Source organism: Capricornis sumatraensis, chromosome 9, assembly GCF_032405125.1.
Source record: "Capricornis sumatraensis isolate serow.1 chromosome 9, serow.2, whole genome shotgun sequence".
In the NCBI taxonomy this organism is placed as follows: Eukaryota; Metazoa; Chordata; class Mammalia; order Artiodactyla; family Bovidae; genus Capricornis; species Capricornis sumatraensis.
The window spans coordinates 27,089,041-27,097,383 of record NC_091077.1 but is presented as its reverse complement, the minus strand read 5'-3'; positions in this window follow the sequence as shown (position 1 = coordinate 27,097,383).

Sequence of the window (8,343 nt, the reverse complement as noted above, 5' to 3'; positions counted from 1 at the left end):
GCAAATAGATGGGGAAACAGTGGCAGACTTTATTTTTGGGGTCTCCAAAATCACCGCAGATGGTGATTGCAGCCATGAAATTAAAAGATGCTTGCTCCTTGAGAGAAAAACTGTGACCAACCTAGACAGCATATTAAAAAGAAGAGACATTACTTTGGAAACAAAGGTCTGTCTAGTCAAAGCTATGGTTTTTCCAGTAGTCATGTATGGATATGAGAGTTGGACTATAAAGAAAGCTGAGTGCAGAAGAATTGATGCTTTTGAACTGTGGTGTTGGAGAAGACTCTTGAGAGTCCCTTGGACAGCAAGGAGATCCAACCAGTTCATCCTAAAGGAAATCAGTCCTGAATATTCATTGGAAGGGTGATGCTGAAGCTGAAACTCCAATACTTTGGCCACTTGATGTGAAGAACTGACTCATTGTAAAAGACCCTGATGCTGGGAAAGATTGAAGATGGGAGGAAAAGGGGATGACAGAGGATGAGATGGTTGGATGGTATCACCGACTCAGTGAACATGAGTTTGGGTAAGCTCCGGGAGTTGGTGATAGACAGGGAGGCCTGGCGCGCTGCAATCCATGGGATCGCAAAGTTGGACACAACTGAGTGACTGAACTGAACTGCTTTACAGAATTTTGTTTTCTGTCAAACCTCAACATAAATCAGCCATAGGTATACATATATCCTCTCCCTTTTGAACCTCCCTCCTGATATAAATATATTAATATTTGAATAAATATAAATTAAACAAACATATTTATTTAAATATAAATTAAACATATATTCATTTAAATATAATTAAACAAATATCTATTTAAATTAAATGTTTACTTAAATACAAATTAAATAAATTTATATTTAAATATAAATAAATATATACATATGCATTTTAAATCAAGTGGTTGATTTCCTCCAATTTCTTCATAATGAAGTTTGTTGGAAGCATTTGAGATTACATAGTAAATCTGAAACTGAGATAGGCTGCTGGTATTTAAGGTTAAAAAGTCTTACCTTATATATTGTTATTTACTATATTTGGTACTATTTTATCAATAATAGGTAGATAATTATGAAATATACATTACAGATCAGATTCATTTTCAGGCAAAAGTTATAGAAGATAAGAAATTTTCCAAATGGAATTCTTACTACGTTTTTAAGTAATTGATTTCTGAAGTTTTAAGATATCTCTTGGGATTTTCCTGGTGGTTTAGTGGTTAAGACTTTACCTCCCAATGCAGGTGAGGGTTCAGGTTTTGATTCCTTGTTGGGAAGCCAAGATGTTTCTTAGATGGGACCAAGAAACCCAACCAGAGAAACAGAATGAATGTTGTAGCAAAATTCAATAAAGACTTTAAAAGGATTTTTGTTGTTGTTCATTGCTAAGTCATGTCTGACTCTCTGTGACCCCATGAACTGCAGCATGCCAGGCTTTCCTGTCCATCACTATCTCCTGGAGTTTGCTCAAACTCATGTCCTTTGAGTCAGTGATGCCATCCAACCATCTCATCTTCTGTCACCCCCTTTTCCTCTTGCCCTTAATCTTTCCCAGCCTCAGGGTCTTCTCCAATGAGTTGGCTCTTCACATCAGGTGGCCAAAGTACTGGAGCTTCATTCAGCACCAGGCCTTCCAAAGAATATTCAGGGTTGATTTCCTTTAGGATTGACTAGTTGGATCTCCTTGCAGTCTAAGGGACTCTCAAGAGTCTTCTCTAACACCACAGTTTGAAAGCATCAATTCTTCACTGCTCAGCCTTCTTCATGGTCCAACTCTCACATCCATACATGACTACTGGAAAAATCTTGAAATAAAAATCACTTGACTCATGCCTATTAGGGTTTTTGCTCACTTCTTAGATGAGGTAGACTTATTATGAGAAATGAGAGATGGATGAAAGGCCAGGGTGTTGAGGTCCTTTAATGGACCGGAACCTGGTGATCCGGAGTTGACGATGAGAAAGTGAAAGAAGGAGAGAGGCTAATATTTCCTGGGTTATACAGCCGGCTTTTGCGTTCCAGGAAATCAGCCAGAAATAGACAGAGAGGGAGAGAAAGACAGAAAGACACGGGGACCCAAGCTCTGATGGAGCAAAGGTGTTTTAATCAACATGGTGTGGGCATATATACTGTCTTACAAGGTAGTTATTCTCAGATAAAGATTAAAATTCCAGACTTACAAAACATAGGCAATCCATATTAAAGAGAGAGAGAGTTGTAAACAATCACTTTTATCATATGGTTCCTAAGAAGGAAGAGGGTACTTATCACTGTATTGAAAAACTAAGGAAGGAAATGCCTGGATCCCTCAGCCCCGGGAGAGGCTTGCCTCTCCTCTTAATTCCTGAATATTCAAGAATTAATAAGGAACAAAGGATTCCTGACAGATCCAGAACAGCACACAGGAAGCCTCCTGTTAAATGCTTTCTGACACAAGGGGATTTAGATTATCCACTGTTGTATATTGCTCCACTCCCAGTTGGGTATTGTGGAAAGAAAGGGGACAACATTTCATCAATTGCACTGTCCCTCAGGGAATTACTCCGCTGGTGAAAAGTCTTATGATTTGGTCAAAATGATAAACCGAAAAACAATCTGCTTGGTTCCAAGTGACTGCTGGAGATGATCATGCCAGGGGGGTTCATGGAGGAATGACATCTTAATTATTTTGGGGTGCAGCAGATCTTTTAGATTCACTTCACTTTTAAAAATAACGGCGCTGGGCTCACCCCTGTAACTTCTGTTTTTCCAATGACACTTGAGATTTTGTTTCTGCATCCCTCATTTTGAGATCAACCCAACTTAACTCCCTTAAGGGAAGTATGTAGTAAATGAAAAGAACTAAGAAGTTTAGAGAAATGAAACCAACTTCTTTTAAATGACAACACATTTCTGAAAACCTTGTGAAAGGGTTGATTCAAGTTACCACAGGGTGATTTTTTCAAATGAATGTCACAGTAAAAGCACTTGGCTGGAGTCACGGGTGTCATGGTGGGTTGTCTGACTTAGTTACTTCTGGTATGTGATGGTGTACAGGTGTGCGTGGTTCTGGATGTGACTCAAGAGCCCCAGCCAGACCAACGGCAGGAACTACGTGGTATACGTCCTCTGCGTTCTCCACTGCAGCGTCTCATAACTTTATCATCCCACAACTTTATCATCCCACAACCTCTTTTGATAAACATAAAAATCCCATCTGCCTACCCAAATCGAGAAAGCCCCTTATAAACAGGGTGCCTTCTGTCCTTCCCCCCAGCACTCAGTTAAGCATCACAGCTTTTACAAAACCTGTCTGGGCAAGAAGATTTAGTCAGACTTTTAAATATGTTTATTAAAACAACAGATAATTTTTTTTGCTGTCCTAGATTTTGATAACCCCCCTTTTCTTCCCTTCTTCCTGATCCCCATCCCCTTTGAAAATTTCTTCTCTATCCTCATTAATTAAACTGTAGTGTGTCTTTAGTGTTTAGAAAGTTGTTATATTAATAGAAGAATTTAGGACCTTGGATTACTAGAGTTCAGTATTTGTATCTGATCAACAGAATGATCAGTGTCTAAATATGTCATCTCATAAAATGAAACCAATATAGGAGTGAAAAACAGAATTTCATGGGTAGAAACTACCGTTTTAGGTTTCTCTATTTAGAACTTCCTTTATTAAGTCCTCAGTTTTTTAGTGTCTGTATTCCAAACTTTTTAAGACAAAAGTTAGCAGTAGCTCTCTTCAAGTCACCAGTTTTACCCTTAACATCTGGCTTCATTACTCAAACACATCGTTTAAATCTGATTAAGTAAGAGACTTTTTTTAAAAAAAAGGGTTTATACAAGTTTTTGACTCCTGAAGAAATCACGGAGATTTATAGCACAGGTGTAAACATGAACAGTCCACAGAAAATTTAGAATTCAAGCAACAAATAAGGTGGAAATGGTTTCCACTTACCAAAAAAAAAAAAAAACTTCTAAGTATACCTCACGAATTTTTCAATTTAATCTATAAGAGACTGGGTTGTTTTCATCCTTGTAAAATTTACATACAGCAAAATGCACAGATCTTAAATGTACAATTTAATGAGATCTGATGACTGTGTTTATGCATGGGCCTATGCTCCTGTCATTCCAGAGAGTCCCTTCATGCCCCTTTCTAATCGATTCTCACCACAGTACACACCAGTGTTCTGACTTCTTTCACACAGATTACACTTAATTTGCTTTTGAATTTCATATAAATGAATCACATGAAATATTGCTTGTGAGATTCATCACCTTGTTACATGTATCTGAGGCTTATTCCTCTTTATTGCTCAATAGTACTTTACTATGATTTATTTGCCTCTTCTGTTGACTGGCATTTGGATTGTCTCCAGTTTGGACTATTGTGAATAAAGCTACTATGAACTTATTGTGTAAGTCATTCAGTAGACATGTGCTTTCATTTGTTTTGGAAATAGAATTGTTGGAACGCAGCATAGGAGCATTTTTAACTTTATAAGGAGCAAACAGTTTTCTGAAGTGGTGGTACTATTTACACTCCCATCAGCAATCTACGACCGTTTCACTTCCTACTTTTCACAATATACATGGAAATCAGAGAGGCTACTATTCACTTTTGAATGTCACTTCCTTTCAGTGACTTTAACAGAATATTTTTGGTATTGTTAAAACTCAAGCGTGTGGGGATCCAAATTCTGGATATTTCTTGCCCAGTTTCTAATATACATGCTAAACATAGACAAATACAAATGTTTCATACAATCAAAAATATAGAATCATCTCACTTTATGGAACAGTTGTATTCCTGAAAAATTGTGTCAAAATAATCTTTTTATAAATCAAATCTCTTACTAAAGAAGACTTTCTCTACGTCAATGTCTAGCTAAATCTTTTCTTCACACTGTCCTCTCATTCTCTAATTTCTTCATTCTCTGCGTTTTAGTAGAGATTTAACACTTGCCAATGATGTCATTCTTTGAGGCCTTTGTCACTCACGATTTAGTTGCCTAACCTATTTATTAGCATGTATACATTTCATTTCCACCAACACAAGACAATACCTTTATGGAGGGAATGAACCACGTATCATACTTTAAAACACTTATTTGAACGCACATGGTGCTATGCTTTGCACAAAGGAGTCACCCAAAATTTCCTGCTTAGTTGATTATCTATTTTTGTTTTGCTTTACGTGAGGCATAACTGTTCTTTTACAACTCAGCTTAAGTAATGTAATTGTTTTAATTTTTCCGTAATTTCTTCAATTTTCCATTTTTCCTGACAATGTAAGCTATGCCTGAAGTTAAGATTGTTGACCAACATCTGCTTCCCTTACCACCTTTTCTAATTCCTAATTTAAAGCACCCTGTATGCAGTGTGGTTTGAAATAAAAAGCACAACATAAGGAGGTTAGGATTCCATCTAGGGTTTCCCCCTAATTCTCCCTGGAGGTTTGGGTTGCCATTTACTGGTTTCTACTAAGTCCCCAATATATTTTCCAGTCCCTGGAGGCTGACATTCTTCCCAGCCCAGCTCAAAGATCATCTGGCTCCAAGTGTTTTCCTCCTCCCAACACAGAGGCCTGTTTAGTCCTTAATGAACCTACATTACCTTGTCCATGCCTCAGTTTTAGCACGGGGCACAGTGGGGTGGAATTTATTTGCACAAATGCTTGCCTATCCACCACAGGACTGCGGAGCTCCTCAAAGCAGGGATCATGCCTGGACTTTAGTCATCCCTGCTCTGCACATAGTTAAAGTCCTCCACAAATGTCTGATGAATAAGTGCATGGATTAATGAGTGAGCAAATCAGCATAACTTTTTAGGTATCCTGAATCTTTGTTTCTACATATATATATATATATATATATATATATATATATTTTAATGTGCAAATCTCTGGAGAATTTTAGGCCAGCTTCCCTGGCTGTTCTGCATTTCCTTTCTTGCTTCTCCCACCCATTTTGGCTTTTTTTTTTTTTCTGAGGCTGCTCACTAGTGTGGTTTTAAGGAAGGCTGCTCTTGGCTTCTGTTCTGTTGCCTTGAGATAGAAGCAAACAGGAGACTTTGTTGTGAGGCACAAACCATCTCCACTCTTGGATATCCTCCACCCCTATCCTGAACTCAGTTCAGGGATGGGACAAGGAAGGGACCGTGACTCTCCCAGTGTATCTGGCTTCAAATTCTCCTCCCTTTCCTAGCCAGGAGGCATTTATTGGGGTTGAGATGGTAAGGATGAGAAATGGGGTGGAGGTCCAGCCAGATTACACTTTTTTCCAAATCTTTTCTTATACCAATGTCAAAGCTACTGAATGTAGAAGCTGAGAGTGGTGTAATTATCTTTAATACTGGTTTACTGTGCCATTATGGGAAGAACAGCACCCCAAAATTGTGGTAGTGAGGAAGAAGGAAAGAACACACTGATACCTGGTTGAAGCTTCACTCTTCTATTCTCCCCTTTCAACTCTGCAGATACTGTGTCTTCCTTTTTCCTCTGCTTTTCTGAACTCAGCTGTGGGGTCTGGAAACAGCGTCCTCACTTTTCTAGACTGACCTGAAAGACGAAGTTTTATGGGGAAATCTAAGGCAAAACGAAAGAGGCAGACTGGTGGGGAAATTTTAGGCAAGGAAAGTCTCAGCTCAATAGACTAAGAACTAAATGGGTAAATTAAAGTGTAATTGGGAGGGATAAACCATACATCAAGATAAAGTGACTAAAGACTGATCATGAAAAGCTGAGTGGGGTCAGTTCCAATCAGAGCAGAAAGAGCTGAATTACTTGTAAATCCTACACTTGGACTCTAGGCTTTTGCTATTTTTACCATTTAAAGGCAAAGATGCAGAATATAGGGTGAAGGGGGATACTTTTGTAAGAGTTAAAAAAAAAAAAAGCTGTTAAAAGCCAGGTATTAGTTAAACAAATGCTTTAAAGATAACTTAAAAAAAAAAAAAAAGCTGTGTCATGAACATATTTTGGCATAAAATAAAACTAAAATACAAAACTGCAAATTGGTTTTTCTTTTTGACTAAATCACAAGCTCTCAGATGGAACCACTGAGTTAAAACAATCCTGTCACTTCTACTTTGCCCTGTGTTCAGACCTTAACAAGCAATTTGGAAGACAATTTTCAGCAGTATATAAACTTCAAGGGGCTATGCTAAGAGAACAACTCTATTGAAGGTGATAAATAACCTCTAAAACTCTTAGGCTGTGGAGACACAAGGTAACTATTAGTAAACTTGCTAGACTCTGCACTTCCACTGCAAGGGGCACAAGTTCAAATCCTGCTCTGGGAACTAAGATCCACAGGCGGTGTGGCAAAAAAAAAAAACAAAAAACAAAAAACAAAACCCACAAAGAAAACAACAACTACAAAAACTCTTAGGTGGTTTTAAAAACACAAATATTATTTTTATCAGAGTTGGAAGGGATTCTGTAACATTCTGTAACAATCTTCTGAAACATGATGTATTATGTTTCTATGATAACTGGAAAAGTATTAACTTTGCAAAGTATATTAAATAGAAACAATCTGGTTTAATGTAAGATCATATATTAATTTTTTTCACCATTCAAATATTCAGAAAACATACATCGGTTAAAAAGAGAGACACCATTTAGCAACACTTTCATTTTGTATTGAATCCCTAGCTACCCCATGTGTTTACACTGTATACTCAGCTATCTGCCAGCTGTCACCACCCTCTCCTGGGACAAACTTGGATTACTGCTAGCTTTCAGTCTCTCCTTTTCTTCTCCCTTCCTTCCCACCCTCATCCTAGTCTGGGTCCCTTCTGCCCAGCCATGATAGTTATCCTGTATTTATCCGTCCCAGATCCACATAACATACAAAAAAAAGGAAGGCAAAGGTCTAATTCTCTGTATGTGGTGAGGTAGCGGTGTGCTGTGGGAGGGGTTTTACAGAGGTAAAGGATGCCCTGGGAAGTTGAAGTTTGGTGGCGATGTATATGGCTAACCACTAGTCAGAACATGTGCACTGACAAGTAAAGGTTCACAGAAAAAAAATCAGGCAGAATATTTGAAATCATGGCTGTTCTTGTCACCATATTTATATAGTATTTACTTCTCATTTACTGGGGAAAACATTGGAGGTAATGGGATTGCAGGAAATGCTTAAAAGAAGAGGGCTGGACACACTTAGTATGAAAGATCAGGGAAGAAACAAGTCTTACTCTAGGTATGGAGTAGGCATGGGAAAAGCCAAGAGAGTAAGTAAGGAATGTGTTCATTTGGTAAAGTGCCTGATCAAATATTTGCACAATTAACTAATTCTAAAGCTAAAATTTCATTTTTTTCATTGCTTTTGCTTGGAGACACAGGATAACTATTAGTAAG